This window comes from Apostichopus japonicus, chromosome 8, assembly GCF_037975245.1.
Source record: "Apostichopus japonicus isolate 1M-3 chromosome 8, ASM3797524v1, whole genome shotgun sequence".
NCBI lineage: Eukaryota > Metazoa > Echinodermata > Holothuroidea > Aspidochirotida > Stichopodidae > Apostichopus > Apostichopus japonicus.
This window is the reverse complement of record NC_092568.1, coordinates 14,183,141-14,208,095: the sequence shown is the minus strand read 5'-3', so window position 1 is coordinate 14,208,095 and position 24,955 is coordinate 14,183,141.

The window sequence follows — 24,955 nt, the reverse complement described above, 5'->3', positions numbered from 1 at the left end:
ATCGGTGTCGAACATTCGATTGATTGGTGTCGAACATTCGATTGATGGGTGTCGCACATTCGATTGATCGGTACTGCACATTCGATTGATCGGTTTTCGAACATTCGATTGATCGGTACTGCACATTCGTTTGGTCGGTGTCGCACCTTTGATTGATCGGTGTCGCACATTCGATTGATTGTTGTCGCACATCCTATTGATCGGTGTCGCTCATTCGAATAATCGGTGTCGAACATTCGATTGATTGGTGCCGAACATTCGAATGATCTGTGTCGAACATTCGATTGATGGGTATCATTCGATTGATCGGTGTCGAACATTCGATTGATGGGTGTCGAACATTCGATTTATGGGTGCCGAACATTCGATTGATGGGTGTCGCACATTCGATTGATCGGTACTGCACATTCGATTGATCGGTGTCGAACATTCGATTGATCGGTGCCGCACATTCGATTGATGGGTACCGAACATTCGATTGATTGCTGTGGAACATTCGATTGATCGGTGCCGCACATTCGATTGACCGGTGTCGCACATCCTATTGATCGGTGTCGCACATTCGATTGATCGGTGCCGCACATTCGATTGATGGGTGCCGAACATTCGATTGATTGCTGTCGAACATTCGATTGATGAGTGCCGAACATTCGAATGATCGGTGTCGAACATTCGATTGATGGGTGTCATTCGATTGATCGGTGTCGAACATTCGATTGATCGGTGTCGCACATCCGATTGATCGGTGTCGCACATTCGAGTGATCGGTGTCGAACATTCGATTGATCGGTATTGCTCATTCGTTTGGTCGGTGTCGCATATTCGATTAATCAGTGCCGAACATTCGATTGATGGGTGCCGAACATTCGAATGATCGGTGTCGAACATTCGATTGATGGGTGTCATTCGATTGATCGGTGTCGAACATTCGATTGATCGATGTCGCACATCCGATTGATCGGTGTCGCACATTCGATTGATCGGTGTCGAACATTCGATTGATGGGTGCCGAACATTCGAATAATCCGTGTCGAACATTCGATTGATTGGTGCCGAACATTCGAATGATCTGTGTCGAACATTCGATTGATGGGTATCATTGGAATGATCGGTGTCGAACATTCGATTGATGGGTGTCGAACATTCGATTGATGGGTGCCGAACATTCGAATGATCGGTGTCGAACATTCGATGGGTGTCGCACATTCGATTGATCGGTGCCGCACATTCGATTGATCGGTATTGCACATTCGATTGACCGGTGTCGCACATCCTATTGATCGGTGTCGCACATTCGATTGATCGGTGCCGCACATTCGATTGATGGGTGCCGAACATTCGATTGATTGCTGTCGAACATTCGATTGATGGGTGCCGAACATTCGAATGATCGGTGTCGAACATTCGATTGATGGGTGTCGCACATTCGATTGATCGGTGTCGAACATTCGATTGATGAGTTTCGCACATTCGACTGTTGGGTGTCGCACATTCCATTGACCGGTGTCGCACATTCGATTGATCGGTGTCGCACATTCGATTGATCGGTGTCGCACATTCGATTGATCGATGTCGCACATTCGATTGATAGGTGCCGAACATTTGAATGATCGGTGTCGAACATTCGATCGATGGGTCCCGAACATTCGCATGATCTGTGTCGAACTTTCGATTGATGGGTATCATTCGATTGATCGGTGTCGAACATTCGATTGATGGGTGTCGAACATTCGATTGATGGGTGCCGAACATTCGATTGATGGGTGTCGCACATTCGATTGATCGGTACTGCACATTCGATTGTTCGGTGTCGAACATTCGATTGATGGGTGTCGCACATTCGATTGATTGGTGTCGAACATTCGATTGATCGGTACTGCACATTCGATTGTTCGGTGTCGAACATTCGATTGATGGGTGCCGAACATTCGATTGATGGGTGTCGCACATTCGATTGATCGGTACTGCACATTCGATTGTTCGGTGTCGAACATTCGATTGATGGGTGTCGCACATTCGATTGATTGGTGTCGAACATTCGATTGATCGGTATTGCACATTCGTTTGGTCGGTGTCGCATATTCGATTAATCGGTGCCGAACATTCGATTGATGGGTGCCGAACATTCGAATGATCGGTGTCGCACATTTGATTAATTGGTGCCGAACATTCGAATGATCTGTGTCGAACATTCTATTGATGGGTGTCATTCGATTGATCGGTGTCGAACATTCGATTGATCGGTGTCGCACATCCGATTGATCGTTGTCGCACATTCGATTGATCGGTGTCGAACATTCGATTGATGGGTGCCGAACATTCGATTAATCGGTGTCGAACATTCGATTGATTGGTGCCGAACATTCGAATAATCGGTGTCGAACATTCGATTGATCGGTGTCGCACATCCGATTGATCGGTGTCGAACATTCGATTGATCGGTGTCGCACATCCGATTGATCGGTGTCGCACATTCGATTGATCGGTGTCGAACATTCGATTGATGGGTCTCGAACATTCGAATAATCGGTGTCGAACATTCGATTGATTGGTGCCGAACATTCGAATGATCTGTGTCGAACATTCGATTGATGGGTATCATTCGATTGATCGGTGTCGAACATTCGATTGATGGGTGTCGAACATTCGATTGATGGGTGCCGAACATTCGATTGATGGGTGTCGCACATTCGATTGATCGGTACTGCACATTCGATTGATCGGTGTCGAACATTCGATTGATTGGTGTCGAACATTCGATTGATGGGTGTCGCACATTCGATTGATCGGTACTGCACATTCGATTGATCGGTTTTCGAACATTCGATTGATCGGTACTGCACATTCGTTTGGTCGGTGTCGCACCTTTGATTGATCGGTGTCGCACATTCGATTGATTGTTGTCGCACATCCTATTGATCGGTGTCGCACATTCGAATAATCGGTGTCGAACATTCGATTGATTGGTGCCGAACATTCGAATGATCTGTGTCGAACATTCGATTGATGGGTATCATTCGATTGATCGGTGTCGAACATTCGATTGATGGGTGTCGAACATTCGATTTATGGGTGCCGAACATTCGATTGATGGGTGTCGCACATTCGATTGATCGGTACTGCACATTCGATTGATCGGTGTCGAACATTCGATTGATCGGTGCCGCACATTCGATTGATGGGTACCGAACATTCGATTGATTGCTGTCGAACATTCGATTGATCGGTGCCGCACATTCGATTGACCGGTGTCGCACATCCTATTGATCGGTGTCGCACATTCGATTGATCGGTGCCGCACATTCGATTGATGGGTGCCGAACATTCGATTGATTGCTGTCGAACATTCGATTGATGAGTGCCGAACATTCGAATGATCGGTGTCGAACATTCGATTGATGGGTGTCATTCGATTGATCGGTGTCGAACATTCGATTGATCGGTGTCGCACATCCGATTGATCGGTGTCGCACATTCGAGTGATCGGTGTCGAACATTCGATTGATCGGTATTGCTCATTCGTTTGGTCGGTGTCGCATATTCGATTAATCAGTGCCGAACATTCGATTGATGGGTGCCGAACATTCGAATGATCGGTGTCGAACATTCGATTGATGGGTGTCATTCGATTGATCGGTGTCGAACATTCGATTGATCGGTGTCGCACATCCGATTGATCGGTGTCGCACATTCGATTGATCGGTGTCGAACATTCGATTGATGGGTGCCGAACATTCGAATAATCCGTGTCGAACATTCGATTGATTGGTGCCGAACATTCGAATGATCTGTGTCGAACATTCGATTGATGGGTATCATTGGAATGATCGGTGTCGAACATTCGATTGATGGGTGTCGAACATTCGATTGATGGGTGCCGAACATTCGATTGATGGGTGTCGCACATTCGATTGATCGGTACTGCACATTCGATTGATCGGTGTCGAACATTCGATTGATCGGTACTGCACATTCGTTTGGTCGGTGTCGCACCTTGGATTGATCGGTGTCGCACATTCGATTGATTGTTGTCGCACATCCTATTGATCGGTGTCGCACATTCGAATAATCGGTGTCGAACATTCGATTGATTGGTGCCGAACATTCGAATGATCTGTGTCGAACATTCGATTGATGGGTATCATTCGATTGATCGGTGTCGAACATTCGATTGATGGGTGTCGAACATTCGATTGATGGGTGCCGAACATTCGATTGATGGGTGTCGCACATTCGATTGATTGGTACTGCACATTCGATTGATCGGTGTCGAACATTCGATTGATTGGTGTCGAACATTCGATTGATGGGTGTCGCACATTCGATTGATCGGGAGTGCACATTCGATTGATCGGTGTCGAACATTCGATAAATCGGTACTGCCCATTCGTATAGTCGGTGTGGCACATTCGATTGATCGGTGTCGAACATTCGATTGATGGGTGTCGAACATTCGATTGATGGGTGCCGAACATTCGATTGATGGGTGTCGCACATTCGATTGATCGGTACTGCACATTCGATTAATCGGTGTCGAACATTCGATTGATTGGTGTCGAACATTCGATTGATGGGTGTCGCACATTCGATTGATCGGTAGTGCACATTCGATTGATCGGTGTCGAACATTCGATTGATCGGTACTGCACATTCGTATAGTCGGTGTCGCACATTCGATTGATCTGTGTCGAACATTCGAATGATCGGTGTCGAACATTTGATTGATGGGTGCCGATCATTCGAATGATCATTCGATTGATCGGTGTCGAAACATTCGATTGATTGGTGTCGCACATTTGATTGATTGGTGTCGAACATTCGATTGATGGGTGTCGCACATCCGATTGATCGGTGTCGAACATTCGAATGATCGGTGTCGCACATTCGATTGATCGGTGCCGCACATTCGATTGATGGGTGCCGAACATTCGATTGATTGATGTCGAACATTCGATTGATGGTTGCCGAACATTCGAATGATCGGTGTCGAACATTCGATTGATGGGTGTCGCACATTCGATTGATCGGTGTCGAACATTCGGTTGATGGGTTTCGCACATTCGACTGCTGGGTGTCGCACATTCCATTGACCGGTGTCGCCCATTCGATTGATCGATGTCGCACATTCGATTGATAGGTGCCGAACATTCGATTGATTGTTGTCGCACATCCTATTGATCGGTGTCGAACATTCGATTGATTGGTGCCGAGAATTCGAATGATCTGTGTCGAACATTCGATTGATGGGTATCATTCGATTGATCGGTGTCGAACATTCGATTGATGGGGGTCGAACATTCGATTTATGGGTGCCGAACATTCGATTGATGGGTGTCGCACATCCTATTGATCGGTACTGCACATTCGATTGATCGGTGTCGAACATTCGATTGATCGGTGCCGCACATTCGATTGATGGGTACCGAACATTCGATTGATTGCTGTCGAACATTCGATTAATTGGTGCCGATCATTCGAAAGATCGGTGCCTCACATTCGATTGATAGGTGCCGTACATTCGAATGATCGGTGTCGAACATTGGATGGGTGTCGCACATTCGATTGATCGGTGCCGCACATTCGATTGATCGGTATTGCACATTCGTTTGGTCGGTGTCGCATATTCGATTAATCGGTGTCGCACATTCGATTGATCGGTGCCGCACATTCGATTGATGGGTGCCGAACATTCGATTGATTGCTGTCGAACATTCGATTGATGGGTGCCGAACATTCGAATGATCGGTGTCGAACATTCGATTGATGGGTGTCGCACATTCGATTGATCGGTGTCGAACATTCGATTGATGAGTTTCGCACATTCGACTGTTGGGTGTCGCACATTCCATTGACCGGTGTCGCACATTCGATTGATCGGTGTCGCACATTCGATTGATCGGTGTCGCACATTCGATTGATCGATGTCGCACATTCGATTGACAGGTGCCGAACATTTGAATGATCGGTATCGAACATTTGATCGATGGGTCCCGAACATTCGCATGATCTGTGTCGAACTTTCGATTGATGGGTATCATTCGATTGATCGGTGTCGAACATTCGATTGATGGGTGTCGAACATTCGATTGATGGGTGCCGAACATTCGATTGATGGGTGTCGCACATTCGATTGATCGGTACTGCACATTCGATTGTTCGGTGTCGAACATTCGATTGATGGGTGTCGCACATTCGATTGATTGGTGTCGAACATTCGATTGATCGGTATTGCACATTCGTTTGGTCGGTGTCGCATATTCGATTAATCGGTGCCGAACATTCGATTGATGGGTGCCGAACATTCGAATGATCGGTGTCGCACATTTGATTAATTGGTGCCGAACATTCGAATGATCTGTGTCGAACATTCGATTGATGGGTGTCATTCGATTGATCGGTGTCGAACATTCGATTGATCGGTGTCGCACATCCGATTGATCGTTGTCGCACATTCGATTGATCGGTGTCGAACATTCGATTGATGGGTGCCGAACATTCGATTGATCGGTGTCGAACATTCGATTGATCGGTGCCGAACATCCGATTGATCGGTGTCGAACATTCGATTGATCGGTGTCGCACATCCGATTGATCGGTGTCGCACATTCGATTGATCGGTGTCGAACATTCGATTGATGGGTGCCGAACATTCGAATAATCGGTGTCGAACATTCGATTGATTGGTGCCGAACATTCGAATGATCTGTGTCGAACATTCGATTGATGGGTATCATTCGATTGATCGGTGTCGAACATTCGATTGATGGGTGTCGAACATTCGATTGATGGGTGCCGAACATTCGATTGATGGGTGTCGAACATTCGATTGATCGGTACTGCACATTCGATTGATCGGTGTCGAACATTCGATTGATCGGTACTGCACATTCGTTTGGTCGGTGTCGCACCTTCGATTGATCGGTGTCGCACATTCGATTGATTGTTGTCGCACATCCTATTGATCGGTGTCGCTCATTCGAATAATCGGTGTCGAACATTCGATTGATTGGTGCCAAACATTCGAATGATCTGTGTCGAACATTCGATTGATGGGTATCATTCGATTGATCGGTGTCGAACATTCGATTGATGGGTGTCGAACATTCGATTTATGGGTGCCGAACATTCGATTGATGGGTGTCGCACATTCGATTGATCGGTACTGCACATTCGATTGATCGGTGTCGAACATTCGATTGATTGGTGTCGAACATTCGATTGATGGGTGTCGCACATTCGATTGATCGGTACTGCACATTCGATTGATCGGTTTTCGAACATTCGATTGATCGGTACTGCACATTCGTTTGGTCGGTGTCGCACCTTTAATTGATCGGTGTCGCACATTCGATTGATTGTTGTCGCACATTCTATTGATCGGTGTCGCACATTCGAATAATCGGTGTCGAACATTCGATTAATTGGTGCCGAACATTCGAATGATCTGTGTCGAACATTCGATTGATGGGTATCATTCGATTGATCGGTGTCGAACATTCGATTGATGGGTGTCGAACATTCGATTTATGGGTGCCGAACATTCGATTGATGGGTGTCGCACATTCGATTGATCGGTACTGCACATTCGATTGATCGGTGTCGAACATTCGATTGATCGGTGCCGCACATTCGATTGATGGGTACCGAACATTCGATTGATTGCTGTCGAACATTCGATTGATTGGTGCCGATCAATCGAAAGATCGGTGCCTCACATTCGATTGATGGGTGCCGAACATTCGAATGATCGGTGTCGAACATTCGATTGATGGGTGTCGCACATTCGATTGATCGGTGCCGCACATTCGATTGACCGGTGTCGCACATTCGATTGATCGGTACTGCACATTCGATTGATCGGTGTCGAACATTCGATTGATTGGTGTCGAACATTCGATTGATGGGTGTCGCACATTCGATTAATCGGTAGTGCACATTCGATTGATCGGTGTCGAACATTCGATAAATCGGTACTGCCCATTCGTATAGTCGGTGTCGCACATTCGATTGATCGGTGTCGAACATTCGATTGATGGGTGTCGAACATTCGATTGATGGGTGCCGAACATTCGATTGATGGGTGTCGCACATTCGATTGATCGGTACTGCACATTCGATTAATCGGTGTCGAACATTCGATGGGTGTCGAACATTCGATTGATGGGTGTCGCACATTCGATTGATCGGTAGTGCACATTCGATTGATCGGTGTCGAACATTCGATTGATCGGTACTGCACATTCGTATAGTCGGTGTCGCACATTCGATTGATCTGTGTCGAACATTCGAATGAACGGTGTCGAACATTTGATTGATTGGTGCCGATCATTCGAATGATCATTCGATTGATCGGTGTCGAAACATTCGATTGATTGGTGTCGCACATTCGATTGATTGCTGTCGAACATTCGATTGATGGGTGCCGAACATTCGAATGATTGCTGTCGAACATTCGATTGATGGGTGCCGAACATTCGAATGATCGGTGTCGAACATTCGATTGATGGGTGTCGCACATTCGATTGATCGGTGTCGAACATTCGATTGATGAGTTTCGCACATTCGACTGTTGGGTGTCGCACATTCCATTGACCGGTGTCGCACATTCGATTGATCGGTGTCGCACATTCGATTGATCGGTATCGCACATTCGATTGATCGATGTCGCACATTCGATTGATAGGTGCCGAACATTTGAATGATCGGTGTCGAACATTCGATCGATGGGTGCCGAACATTCGATTGATGGGTGTCGCACATTCGATTGATCGGTACTGCACATTCGATTGTTCGGTGTCGAACATTCGATTGATGGGTGTCGCACATTCGATTGATTGGTGTCGAACATTCGATTGATCGGTATAGCACATTCGTTTGGTCGGTGTCGCATATTCGATTAATCGGTGCCGAACATTCGATTGATGGGTGCCGAACATTCGAATGATCGGTGTCGCACATTTGATTAATTGGTGCCGAACATTCGAATGATCTGTGTCGAACATTCGATTGATGGGTGTCATTCGATTGATCGGTGTCGAACATTCGATTGATCGGTGTCGCACATCCGATTGATCGTTGTCGCACATTCGATTGATCGGTGTCGAACATTCGATTGATGGGTGCCGAACATTCGATTAATCGGTGTCGAACATTCGATTGATTGGTGCCGAACATTCGAATAATCGGTGTCGAACATTCGATTGATCGGTGTCGCACATCCGATTGATCGGTGTCGAACATTCGATTGATCGGTGTCGCACATCCGATTGATCGGTGTCGCACATTCGATTGATCGGTGTCGAACATTCGATTGATGGGTGCCGAACATTCGAATAATCGGTGTCGAACATTCGATTGATTGGTGCCGAACATTCGAATGATCTGTGTCGAACATTCGATTGATGGGTATCATTCGATTGATCGGTGTCGAACATTCGATTGATGGGTGTCGAACATTCGATTGATGGGTGCCGAATATTCGATTGATGGGTGTCGCACATTCGATTGATCGGTACTGCACATTCGATTGATCGGTGTCGAACATTCGATTGATGGGTACTGCACATTCGTTTGGTCGGTGTCGCACCTTCGATTGATCGGTATCATTCGATTGATCGGTGTCGAACATTCGATTGATGGGTGCCGAACATTCGATTGATGGGTGTCGCACATTCGATTGATTGGTACTGCACATTCGATTGATCGGTGTCGAACATTCGATTGATTGGTGTCGAACATTCGATTGATGGGTGTCGCACATTCGATTGATCGGGAGTGCACATTCGATTGATCGGTGTCGAACATTCGATAAATCGGTACTGCCCATTTGTATAGTCGGTGTGGCACATTCGATTGATCGGTGTCGAACATTCGATTGATGGGTGTCGAACATTCGATTGATGGGTGCCGAACATTCGATTGATGGGTGTCGCACATTCGATTGATCGGTACTGCACATTCGATTAATCGGTGTCGAACATTCGATTGATTGGTGTCGAACATTCGATTGATGGGTGTCGCACATTCGATTGATCGGTAGTGCACATTCGATTGATCGGTGTCGAACATTCGATTGATCGGTACTGCACATTCGTATAGTCGGTGTCGCACATTCGATTGATCTGTGTCGAACATTCGAATGATCGGTGTCGAACATTTGATTGATGGGTGCCGATCATTCGAATGATCATTCGATTGATCGGTGTCGAAACATTCGATTGATTGGTGTCGCACATTTGATTGATTGGTGTCGAACATTCGATTGATGGGTGTCGCACATCCGATTGATCGGTGTCGAACATTCGAATGATCGGTGTCGCACATTCGATTGATCGGTGCCGCACATTCGATTGATGGGTGCCGAACATTCGATTGATTGATGTCGAACATTCGATTGATGGTTGCCGAACATTCGAATGATCGGTGTCGAACATTCGATTGATGGGTGTCGCACATTCGATTGATCGGTGTCGAACATTCGATTGATCGGTGCCGCACATTCGATTGATGGGTGCCGAACATTCGATTGATTGCTGTCGAACATTCGATTGATGGGTGCCGAACATTCGAATGATCGGTGTCGAACATTCGATTGATGGGTGTCGCACATTCGATTGACCGGTGTCGCACATCCTATTGATCGGTGTCGCACATTCGATTGATCGGTGCCGCACATTCGATTGATGGGTGCCGAACATTCGATTGATTGCTGTCGAACATTCGATTGATGGGTGCCGAACATTCGAATGATCGGTGTCGAACATTCGATTGATGGGTGTCGCACATTCGATTGATCGGTGTCGAACATTCGATTGATGAGTTTCGCACATTCGACTGTTGGGTGTCGCACATTCCATTGACCGGTGTCGCACATTCGATTGATCGGTGTCGCACATTCGATTGATCGGTGTCGCACATTCGATTGATCGATGTCGCACATTCGATTGACAGGTGCCGAACATTTGAATGATCGGTATCGAACATTTGATCGATGGGTCCCGAACATTCGCATGATCTGTGTCGAACTTTCGATTGATGGGTATCATTCGATTGATCGGTGTCGAACATTCGATTGATGGGTGTCGAACATTCGATTGATGGGTGCCGAACATTCGATTGATGGGTGTCGCACATTCGATTGATCGGTACTGCACATTCGATTGTTCGGTGTCGAACATTCGATTGATGGGTGTCGCACATTCGATTGATTGGTGTCGAACATTCGATTGATCGGTATTGCACATTCGTTTGGTCGGTGTCGCATATTCGATTAATCGGTGCCGAACATTCGATTGATGGGTGCCGAACATTCGAATGATCGGTGTCGCACATTTGATTAATTGGTGCCGAACATTCGAATGATCTGTGTCGAACATTCGATTGATGGGTGTCATTCGATTGATCGGTGTCGAACATTCGATTGATCGGTGTCGCACATCCGATTGATCGTTGTCGCACATTCGATTGATCGGTGTCGAACATTCGATTGATGGGTGCCGAACATTCGATTGATCGGTGTCGAACATTCGATTGATCGGTGCCGAACATCCGATTGATCGGTGTCGAACATTCGATTGATCGGTGTCGCACATCCGATTGATCGGTGTCGCACATTCGATTGATCGGTGTCGAACATTCGATTGATGGGTGCCGAACATTCGAATAATCGGTGTCGAACATTCGATTGATTGGTGCCGAACATTCGAATGATCTGTGTCGAACATTCGATTGATGGGTATCATTCGATTGATCGGTGTCGAACATTCGATTGATGGGTGTCGAACATTCGATTGATGGGTGCCGAACATTCGATTGATGGGTGTCGAACATTCGATTGATCGGTACTGCACATTCGATTGATCGGTGTCGAACATTCGATTGATCGGTACTGCACATTCGTTTGGTCGGTGTCGCACCTTCGATTGATCGGTGTCGCACATTCGATTGATTGTTGTCGCACATCCTATTGATCGGTGTCGCTCATTCGAATAATCGGTGTCGAACATTCGATTGATTGGTGCCAAACATTCGAATGATCTGTGTCGAACATTCGATTGATGGGTATCATTCGATTGATCGGTGTCGAACATTCGATTGATGGGTGTCGAACATTCGATTTATGGGTGCCGAACATTCGATTGATGGGTGTCGCACATTCGATTGATCGGTACTGCACATTCGATTGATCGGTGTCGAACATTCGATTGATTGGTGTCGAACATTCGATTGATGGGTGTCGCACATTCGATTGATCGGTACTGCACATTCGATTGATCGGTTTTCGAACATTCGATTGATCGGTACTGCACATTCGTTTGGTCGGTGTCGCACCTTTAATTGATCGGTGTCGCACATTCGATTGATTGTTGTCGCACATTCTATTGATCGGTGTCGCACATTCGAATAATCGGTGTCGAACATTCGATTAATTGGTGCCGAACATTCGAATGATCTGTGTCGAACATTCGATTGATGGGTATCATTCGATTGATCGGTGTCGAACATTCGATTGATGGGTGTCGAACATTCGATTTATGGGTGCCGAACATTCGATTGATGGGTGTCGCACATTCGATTGATCGGTACTGCACATTCGATTGATCGGTGTCGAACATTCGATTGATCGGTGCCGCACATTCGATTGATGGGTACCGAACATTCGATTGATTGCTGTCGAACATTCGATTGATTGGTGCCGATCAATCGAAAGATCGGTGCCTCACATTCGATTGATAGGTGCCGAACATTCGAATGATCGGTGTCGAACATTCGATTGATGGGTGTCGCACATTCGATTGATCGGTGCCGCACATTCGATTGACCGGTGTCGCACATTCGATTGATCGGTACTGCACATTCGATTGATCGGTGTCGAACATTCGATTGATTGGTGTCGAACATTCGATTGATGGGTGTCGCACATTCGATTAATCGGTAGTGCACATTCGATTGATCGGTGTCGAACATTCGATAAATCGGTACTGCCCATTCGTATAGTCGGTGTCGCACATTCGATTGGTCGGTGTCGAACATTCGATTGATGGGTGTCGAACATTCGATTGATGGGTGCCGAACATTCGATTGATGGGTGTCGCACATTCGATTGATCGGTACTGCACATTCGATTAATCGGTGTCGAACATTCGATGGGTGTCGAACATTCGATTGATGGGTGTCGCACATTCGATTGATCGGTAGTGCACATTCGATTGATCGGTGTCGAACATTCGATTGATCGGTACTGCACATTCGTATAGTCGGTGTCGCACATTCGATTGATCTGTGTCGAACATTCGAATGAACGGTGTCGAACATTTGATTGATTGGTGCCGATCATTCGAATGATCATTCGATTGATCGGTGTCGAAACATTCGATTGATTGGTGTCGCACATTCGATTGATTGCTGTCGAACATTCGATTGATGGGTGCCGAACATTCGAATGATTGCTGTCGAACATTCGATTGATGGGTGCCGAACATTCGAATGATCGGTGTCGAACATTCGATTGATGGGTGTCGCACATTCGATTGATCGGTGTCGAACATTCGATTGATGAGTTTCGCACATTCGACTGTTGGGTGTCGCACATTCCATTGACCGGTGTCGCACATTCGATTGATCGGTGTCGCACATTCGATTGATCGGTATCGCACATTCGATTGATCGATGTCGCACATTCGATTGATAGGTGCCGAACATTTGAATGATCGGTGTCGAACATTCGATCGATGGGTGCCGAACATTCGATTGATGGGTGTCGCACATTCGATTGATCGGTACTGCACATTCGATTGTTCGGTGTCGAACATTCGATTGATGGGTGTCGCACATTCGATTGATTGGTGTCGAACATTCGATTGATCGGTATAGCACATTCGTTTGGTCGGTGTCGCATATTCGATTAATCGGTGCCGAACATTCGATTGATGGGTGCCGAACATTCGAATGATCGGTGTCGCACATTTGATTAATTGGTGCCGAACATTCGAATGATCTGTGTCGAACATTCGATTGATGGGTGTCATTCGATTGATCGGTGTCGAACATTCGATTGATCGGTGTCGCACATCCGATTGATCGTTGTCGCACATTCGATTGATCGGTGTCGAACATTCGATTGATGGGTGCCGAACATTCGATTAATCGGTGTCGAACATTCGATTGATTGGTGCCGAACATTCGAATAATCGGTGTCGAACATTCGATTGATCGGTGTCGCACATCCGATTGATCGGTGTCGAACATTCGATTGATCGGTGTCGCACATCCGATTGATCGGTGTCGCACATTCGATTGATCGGTGTCGAACATTCGATTGATGGGTGCCGAACATTCGAATAATCGGTGTCGAACATTCGATTGATTGGTGCCGAACATTCGAATGATCTGTGTCGAACATTCGATTGATGGGTATCATTCGATTGATCGGTGTCGAACATTCGATTGATGGGTGTCGAACATTCGATTGATGGGTGCCGAATATTCGATTGATGGGTGTCGCACATTCGATTGATCGGTACTGCACATTCGATTGATCGGTGTCGAACATTCGATTGATGGGTACTGCACATTCGTTTGGTCGGTGTCGCACCTTCGATTGATCGGTATCATTCGATTGATCGGTGTCGAACATTCGATTGATGGGTGCCGAACATTCGATTGATGGGTGTCGCACATTCGATTGATTGGTACTGCACATTCGATTGATCGGTGTCGAACATTCGATTGATTGGTGTCGAACATTCGATTGATGGGTGTCGCACATTCGATTGATCGGGAGTGCACATTCGATTGATCGGTGTCGAACATTCGATAAATCGGTACTGCCCATTTGTATAGTCGGTGTGGCACATTCGATTGATCGGTGTCGAACATTCGATTGATGGGTGTCGAACATTCGATTGATGGGTGCCGAACATTCGATTGATGGGTGTCGCACATTCGATTGATCGGTACTGCACATTCGATTAATCGGTGTCGAACATTCGATTGATTGGTGTCGAACATTCGATTGATGGGTGTCGCACATTCGATTGATCGGTAGTGCACATTCGATTGATCGGTGTCGAACATTCGATTGATCGGTACTGCACATTCGTATAGTCGGTGTCGCACATTCGATTGATCTGTGTCGAACATTCGAATGATCGGTGTCGAACATTTGATTGATGGGTGCCGATCATTCGAATGATCATTCGATTGATCGGTGTCGAAACATTCGATTGATTGGTGTCGCACATTTGATTGATTGGTGTCGAACATTCGATTGATGGGTGTCGCACATCCGATTGATCGGTGTCGAACATTCGAATGATCGGTGTCGCACATTCGATTGATCGGTGCCGCACATTCGATTGATGGGTGCCGAACATTCGATTGATTGATGTCGAACATTCGATTGATGGTTGCCGAATATTCGAATGATCGGTGTCGAACATTCGATTGATGGGTGTCGCACATTCGATTGATCGGTGTCGAACATTCGATTGATCGGTGCCGCACATTCGATTGATGGGTGCCGAACATTCGATTGATTGCTGTCGAACATTCGATTGATGGTTGCCGAACATTCGAATGATCGGTGTCGAACATTCGATTGATGGGTGTCGCACATTCGATTGACCGGTGTCGCACATCCTATTGATCGGTGTCGCACATTCGATTGATCGGTGCCGCACATTCGATTGATGGGTGCCGAACATTCGATTGATTGCTGTCGAACATTCGATTGATGGGTGCCGAACATTCGAATGATCGGTGTCGAACATTCGATTGATGGGTGTCGCACATTCGATTGATCGGTGTCGAACATTCGATTGATGAGTTTCGCACATTCGACTGTTGGGTGTCGCACATTCCATTGACCGGTGTCGCACATTCGATTGATCGGTGTCGCACATTCGATTGATCGGTGTCGCACATTCGATTGATCGATGTCGCACATTCGATTGACAGGTGCCGAACATTTGAATGATCGGTATCGAACATTTGATCGATGGGTCCCGAACATTCGCATGATCTGTGTCGAACTTTCGATTGATGGGTATCATTCGATTGATCGGTGTCGAACATTCGATTGATGGGTGTCGAACATTCGATTGATGGGTGCCGAACATTCGATTGATGGGTGTCGCACATTCGATTGATCGGTACTGCACATTCGATTGTTCGGTGTCGAACATTCGATTGATGGGTGCCGAACATTCGATTGATTGGTGTCGAACATTCGATTGATCGGTATTGCACATTCGTTTGGTCGGTGTCGCATATTCGATTAATCGGTGCCGAACATTCGATTGATGGGTGCCGAACATTCGAATGATCGGTGTCGCACATTTGATTAATTGGTGCCGAACATTCGAATGATCTGTGTCGAACATTCGATTGATGGGTGTCATTCGATTGATCGGTGTCGAACATTCGATTGATCGGTGTCGCACATCCGATTGATCGTTGTCGCACATTCGATTGATCGGTGTCGAACATTCGATTGATGGGTGCCGAACATTCGATTGATCGGTGTCGAACATTCGATTGATCGGTGCCGAACATCCGATTGATCGGTGTCGAACATTCGATTGATCGGTGTCGCACATCCGATTGATCGGTGTCGCACATTCGATTGATCGGTGTCGAACATTCGATTGATGGGTGCCGAACATTCGAATAATCGGTGTCGAACATTCGATTGATTGGTGCCGAACATTCGAATGATCTGTGTCGAACATTCGATTGATGGGTATCATTCGATTGATCGGTGTCGAACATTCGATTGATGGGTGTCGAACATTCGATTGATGGGTGCCGAACATTCGATTGATGGGTGTCGCACATTCGATTGATCGGTACTGCACATTCGATTGATCGGTGTCGAACATTCGATTGATCGGTACTGCACATTCGTTTGGTCGGTGTCGCACCTTCGATTGATCGGTGTCGCACATTCGATTGATTGTTGTCGCACATCCTATTGATCGGTGTCGCTCATTCGAATAATCGGTGTCGAACATTCGATTGATTGGTGCCAAACATTCGAATGATCTGTGTCGAACATTCGATTGATGGGTATCATTCGATTGATCGGTGTCGAACATTCGATTGATGGGTGTCGAACATTCGATTTATGGGTGCCGAACATTCGATTGATGGGTGTCGCACATTCGATTGATCGGTACTGCACATTCGATTGATCGGTGTCGAACATTCGATTGATTGGTGTCGAACATTCGATTGATGGGTGTCGCACATTCGATTGATCGGTACTGCACATTCGATTGATCGGTTTTCGAACATTCGATTGATCGGTACTGCACATTCGTTTGGTCGGTGTCGCACCTTTAATTGATCGGTGTCGCACATTCGATTGATTGTTGTCGCACATTCTATTGATCGGTGTCGCACATTCGAATAATCGGTGTCGAACATTCGATTAATTGGTGCCGAACATTCGAATGATCTGTGTCGAACATTCGATTGATGGGTATCATTCGATTGATCGGTGTCGAACATTCGATTGATCGGTGCCGCACATTCGATTGATGGGTACCGAACATTCGATTGATTGCTGTCGAACATTCGATTGATTGGTGCCGATCAATCGAAAGATCGGTGCCTCACATTCGATTGATAGGTGCCGAACATTCGAATGATCGGTGTCGAACATTCGATTGATGGGTGTCGCACATTCGATTGATCGGTGCCGCACATTCGATTGACCGGTGTCGCACATTCGATTGATCGGTACTGCACATTCGATTGATCGGTGTCGAACATTCGATTGATTGGTGTCGAACATTCGATTGATGGGTGTCGCACATTCGATTAATCGGTAGTGCACATTCGATTGATCGGTGTCGAACATTCGATAAATCGGTACTGCCCATTCGTATAGTCGGTGTCGCACATTCGATTGATCGGTGTCGAACATTCGATTGATGGGTGTCGAACATTCGATTGATGGGTGCCGAACATTCGATTGATGGGTGTCGCACATTCGATTGATCGGTACTGCACATTCGATTAATCGGTGTCGAACATTCGATTGATTGGTGTCGAACATTCGAATGATGGGTGTCGCACATTCGATTGATCGGTAGTGCACATTCGATTGATCGGTGTCGAACATTCGATTGATCGGTACTGCACATTCGTATAGTCGGTGTCGCACATTCGATTGATCTGTGTCGAACATTCGAATGAACGGTGTCGAACATTTGATTGATTGGTGCCGATCATTCGAATGATCATTCGATTGATCGGTGTCGAAACATTCGATTGATTGGTGTCGCACATTCGATTGATTGCTGTCGAACATTCGATTGATGGGTGCCGAACATTCGAATGATTGCTGTCGAACATTCGATTGATGGGTGCCGAACATTCGAATGATCGGTGTCGAACATTCGATTGATGGGTGTCGCACATTCGATTGATCGGTGTCGAACATTCGATTGATGAGTTTCGCACATTCGACTGTTGGGTGTCGCACATTCCATTGACCGGTGTCGCACATTCGATTGATCGGTGTCGCACATTCGATTGATCGGTATCGCACATTCGATTGATCGATGTCGCACATTCGATTGATAGGTGCCGAACATTTGAATGATCGGTGTCGAACATTCGATCGATGGGTGCCGAACATTCGATTGATGGGTGTCGCACATTCGATTGATCGGTACTGCACATTCGATTGTTCGGTGTCGAACATTCGATTGATGGGTGTCGCACATTCGATTGATTGGTGTCGAACATTCGATTGATCGGTATAGCACATTCGTTTGGTCGGTGTCGCATATTCGATTAATCGGTGCCGAACATTCGATTGATGGGTGCCGAACATTCGAATGATCGGTGTCGCACATTTGATTAATTGGTGCCGAACATTCGAATGATCTGTGTCGAACATTCGATTGATGGGTGTCATTCGATTGATCGGTGTCGAACATTCGATTGATCGGTGTCGCACATCCGATTGATCGTTGTCGCACATTCGATTGATCGGTGTCGAACATTCGATTGATGGGTGCCGAACATTCGATTAATCGGTGTCGAACATTCGATTGATTGGTGCCGAACATTCGAATAATCGGTGTCGAACATTCGATTGATGGGTATCATTCGATTGATCGGTGTCGAACATTCGATTGATGGGTGTCGAACATTCGATTGATGGGTGCCGAATATTCGATTGATGGGTGTCGCACATTCGATTGATCGGTACTGCACATTCGATTGATCGGTGTCGAACATTCGATTGATGGGTACTGCACATTCGTTTGGTCGGTGTCGCACCTTCGATTGATCGGTATCATTCGATTGATCGGTGTCGAACATTCGATTGATGGGTGTCGAACATTCGATTTATGGGTGCCGAACATTCGATTGATGGGTGTCGCACATTCGATTGATCGGTACTGCACATTCGATTGATCGGTGTCGAACATTCGATTGATTGGTGTCGAACATTCGATTGATGGGTGTCGCACATTCGATTGATCGGTACTGCACATTCGATTGATCGGTTTTCGAACATTCGATTGATCGGTACTGCACATTCGTTTGGTCGGTGTCGCACCTTTAATTGATCGGTGTCGCACATTCGATTGATTGTTGTCGCACATTCTATTGATCGGTGTCGCACATTCGAATAATCGGTGTCGAACATTCGATTAATTGGTGCCGAACATTCGAATGATCTGTGTCGAACATTCGATTGATGGGTATCATTCGATTGATCGGTGTCGAACATTCGATTGATGGGTGTCGAACATTCGATTTATGGGTGCCGAACATTCGATTGATGGGTGTCGCACATTCGATTGATCGGTACTGCACATTCGATTGATCGGTGTCGAACATTCGATTGATCGGTGCCGCACATTCGATTGATGGGTACCGAACATTCGATTGATTGCTGTCGAACATTCGATTGATTGGTGCCGATCATTCGAAAGATCGGTGCCTCACATTCGATTGATAGGTGCCGAACATTCGAATGATCGGTGTCGAACATTCGATTGATGGGTGTCGCACATTCGATTGATCGGTGCCGCACATTCGATTGACCGGTGTCGCACATCCTATTGATCGGTGTCGCACATTCGATTGATCGGTGCCGCACATTCGATTGATGGGTGCCGAACATTCGATTGATTGCTGTCGATCATTCGATTGATGAGTGCCGAACATTCGAATGATCGGTGTCGAACATTCGATTGATGGGTGTCATTCGATTGATCGGTGTCGAACATTCGATTGATCGGTGTCGCACTTCCGATTGATCGGTGTCGCACATTCGAGTGATCGGTGTCGAACATTCGATTGATCGGTATTGCTCATTCGTTTGGTCGGTGTCGCATATTCGATTAATCAGTGCCGAACATTCGATTTATGGGTGCCGAACATTCGATTGATGGGTGTCGCACATTCGATTGATCGGTACTGCACATTCGATTGATCGGTGTCGAACATTCGATAAATCGGTACTGCCCATTCGTATAGTCGGTGTCGCACATTCGATTGATCGGTGTCGAACATTCGATTGATGGGTGTCGAACATTCGATTGATGGGTGCCGAACATTCGATTGATGGGTGTCGCACATTCGATTGATCGGTACTGCACATTCGATTAATCGGTGTCGAACATTCGATTGATTGGTGTCGAACATTCGATTGATGGGTGTCGCTCATTCGATTGATCGGTAGTGCACATTCGATTGATCGGTGTCGAACATTCGATTGATCGGTACTGCACATTCGTATAGTCGGTGTCGCACATTCGATTGATCTGTGTCGAACATTCGAATGATCGTTGTCGAACATTTGATTGATTGGTGCCGATCATTCGAATGGTCATTCGATTGATCGGTGTCGAAACATTCGATTGATTGGTGTCGCACATTCGATTGATTGCTGTCGAACATTCGATTGATGGGTGCCGAACATTCGAATGATTGCTGTCGAACATTCGATTGATGGGTGCCGAACATTCGAATGATCGGTGTCGAACATTCGATCGATAGGTGCCGCACATTCGATTGATCGGTGTCGCACATTCGATTGATCGGTACTGCACATTAGATTGTTCGGTGTCGAACATTCGATTGATGGGTGTCGCACATTCGATTGATTGGTGTCGAACATTCGATTGATCGGTATTGCACATTCGTTTGGTCGGTGTCGCATATTCGATTAATCGGTGCCGAACATTCGATTGATGGGTGCCGAACATTCGAATGATCGGTGTCGCACATTTGATTAATTGGTGCCGAACATTCGAATGATCTGTGTCGAACATTCGATTGATGGGTATCATTCGATTGATCGGTGTCGCACATTCGATTTATCGGTGTCGCACATCCGATTGATCGTTGTCGCACATTCGATTGATCGGTGTCGAACATTCGATTGATGGGTGCCGAACATTCGATTAATCGGTGTCGAACATTCGATTGATTGGTGCCGAACATTCGAATAATCGGTGTCGAACATTCGATTGATCGGTGTCGCACATCCGATTGATCGGTGTCGAACATTCGATTGATCGGTGTCGCACATCCGATTGATCGGTGTCGCACATTCGATTGATCGGTGTCGAACATTCGATTGATGGGTGCCGAACATTCGAATAATCGTTGTCGAACATTCGATTGATTGGTGCCGAACATTCGAATGATCTGTGTCGAACATTCGATTGATGGGTATCATTCGATTGATCGGTGTCGAACATTCGATTGATGGGTGTCGAACATTCGATTGATGGGTGCCGAACATTCGATTGATGGGTGTCGCACATTCGATTGATCGGTACTGCACATTCGATTGATCGGTTTTCGAACATTCGATTGATCGGTACTGCACATTCGTTTGGTCGGTGTCGCACCTTTAATTGATCGTTGTCGCACATTCGATTGATTGTTGTCGCACATTCTATTGATCGGTGTCGCACATTCGAATAATCGGTGTCGAACATTCGATTAATTGGTGCCGAACATTCGAATGATCTGTGTCGAACATTCGATTGATGGGTATCATTCGATTGATCGGTGTCGAACATTCGATTGATGGGTGTCGAACATTCGATTTATGGGTGCCGAACATTCGATTGATGGGTGTCGCACATTCGATTGATCGGTACTGCACATTCGATTGATCGGTGTCGAACATTCGATTGATCGGTGCCGCACATTCGATTGATGGGTACCGAACATTCGATTGATTGCTGTCGAACATTCGATTGATTGGTGCCGATCATTCGAAAGATCGGTGCCTCACATTCGATTGATTGGTGCCGAACATTCGAATGATCGGTGTCGAACATTCGATTGATGGGTGTCGCACATTCGATTGATCGGTGCCGCACATTCGATTGACCGGTGTCGCACATCCTATTGATCGGTGTCGCACATTCGATTGATCGGTGCCGCACATTCGATTGATGGGTGCCGAACATTCGATTGATTGCTGTCGAACATTCGATTGATGAGTGCCGAACATTCGAATGATCGGTGTCGAACATTCGATTGATGGGTGTCATTCGATTGATCGGTGTCGAACATTCGATTGATCGGTGTCGCACATCCGATTGATCGGTGTCGCACATTCGAGTGATCGGTGTCGAACATTCGATTGATCGGTATTGCTCATTCGTTTGGTCGGTGTCGCATATTCGATTAATCAGTGCCGAACATTCGATTGATGGGTGCCGAACATTCGAATGATCTGTGTCGAACATTCGATTGATGGGTGTCATTCGATTGATCGGTGTCGAACATTCGTTTGGTCGGTGTCGCACCTTCGATTGATCTGTGTCGCACATTCGATTGATTGTTGTCGCACATCCTATTGATCGGTGTCGCACATTCGAATAATCGGTGTCGAACATTCGATTGATTGGTGCCGAACATTCGAATGATCTGTGTCGAACATTCGATTGATGGGTATCATTCGATTGATCGGTGTCAAACATTCGATTGATGGGTGTCGAACATTCGATTTATGGGTGCCGAACATTCGATTGATGGGTGTCGCACATTCGATTGATCGGTACTGCACATTCGATTGATCGGTGTCGAACATTCGATTGATTGGTGTCGAACATTCGATTGATGGGTGTCGCACATTCGATTAATCGGTAGTGCACATTCGATTGATCGGTGTCGAACATTCGATAAATCGGTACTGCCCATTCGTATAGTCGGTGTCGCACATTCGATTGATCGGTGTCGAACATTCGATTGATGGGTGTCGAACATTCGATTGATGGGTGCCGAACATTCGATTGATGGGTGTCGCACATTCGATTGATCGGTACTGCACATTCGATTAATCGGTGTCGAACATTCGATTGATTGGTGTCGAACATTCGATTGATGGGTGTCGCACATTCGATTGATCGGTAGTGCACATTCGATTGATCGGTGTCGAACATTCGATTGATCGGTGTTGCACATTCGTATAGTCGGTGTCGCACATTCGATTGATCTGTGTCGAACATTCGAATGATCGGTGTCGAACATTTGATTGATTGGTGCCGATCATTCGAATGATCATTCGATTGATCGGTGTCGAAACATTCGATTGATTGGTGTCGCACATTCGATTGATTGCTGTCGAACATTCGATTGATGGGTGCCGAACATTCGAATGATTGCTGTCGAACATTCGATGGATGGGTGCCGAACATTCGAATGATCGGTGTCGAACATTCGATTGATGGGTGTCGCACATTCGATTGATCGGTGTCGAACATTCGATTGATGAGTTTCGCACATTCGACTGGTGGGTGTCGCACATTCCATTGACCGGTGTCGCACATTCGATTGATCGGTGTCGCACATTCGATTAATCGGTGTCGCACATTCGATTGATCGATGTCGCACATTCGATTGATAGGTGCCGAACATTTGAATGATCGGTGTCAGACATTCGATCGATGGGTGCTGAACATTCGCATGATCTGTGTCGAACATTCGATTGATCGGTGTCGCACATTCGATTGATCGGTGCCGCACATTCGATTGATGGGTGCCGAACATTCGATTGATTGCTGTCGAACATTCGATTGATGGGTGCAGAACATTCGAATGATCGGTGTCGAACATTCGATTGATGGGTGTCGAACATTCGATTGATCGGTGTCGAACATTCGATTGATGGCTGTCGCACATTCGATTGATCGGTGTCGCACATTCGATTGATGGGTGTCGCACATTCGATTGATCGGTACTGCACATTCGATTGATCGGTGCCGAACATTCGAATGATCGGTGTCGAACATTCGATTGATGGGTGTCGCACATTCGATTGATCGGTGTCGAACATTCGATTGATCGGTATTGCACATTCGTTTGGTCGGTGTCGCATATTCGATTAATCGGTGCCGAACATTCGATTGATGGGTGCCGAACATTCGAATGATCGGTGTCGAACATTTGATTGATTGGTGCCGAACATTCGAATGATCTGTGTCGAACATTCGATTGATGGGTATCATTCGAATGATCGGTGTCGAACATTCGATTGATGGGTGTCGAACATTCGATTGATGGGTGCCGAACATTCGATTGATGGGTGTCGCACATTCGATTGATCGGTACTGCACATTCGATTGATCGGTGTCGAACATTCGATTGATCGGTACTGCACATTCGTTTGGTCGGTGTCGCACCTTCGATTGATCGGTGTCGCACATTCGATTGATTGTTGTCGCACATCCTATTGATCGGTGTCGCACATTCGAATAATCGGTGTCGAACATTCGATTGATTGGTGTCGAACATTCGAATGATCGGTGCCGAACATTCGATTGATCGGTGTCGAACATTCGATTGATCGGTACTGCACATTCGATTGATCGGTGTCGCACATTCGATTGATTGGTGTCGAACATTCGATTGATGGGTGTCGCACATTCGATTGATCGGTAGTGCACATTCGATTGATCGGTGT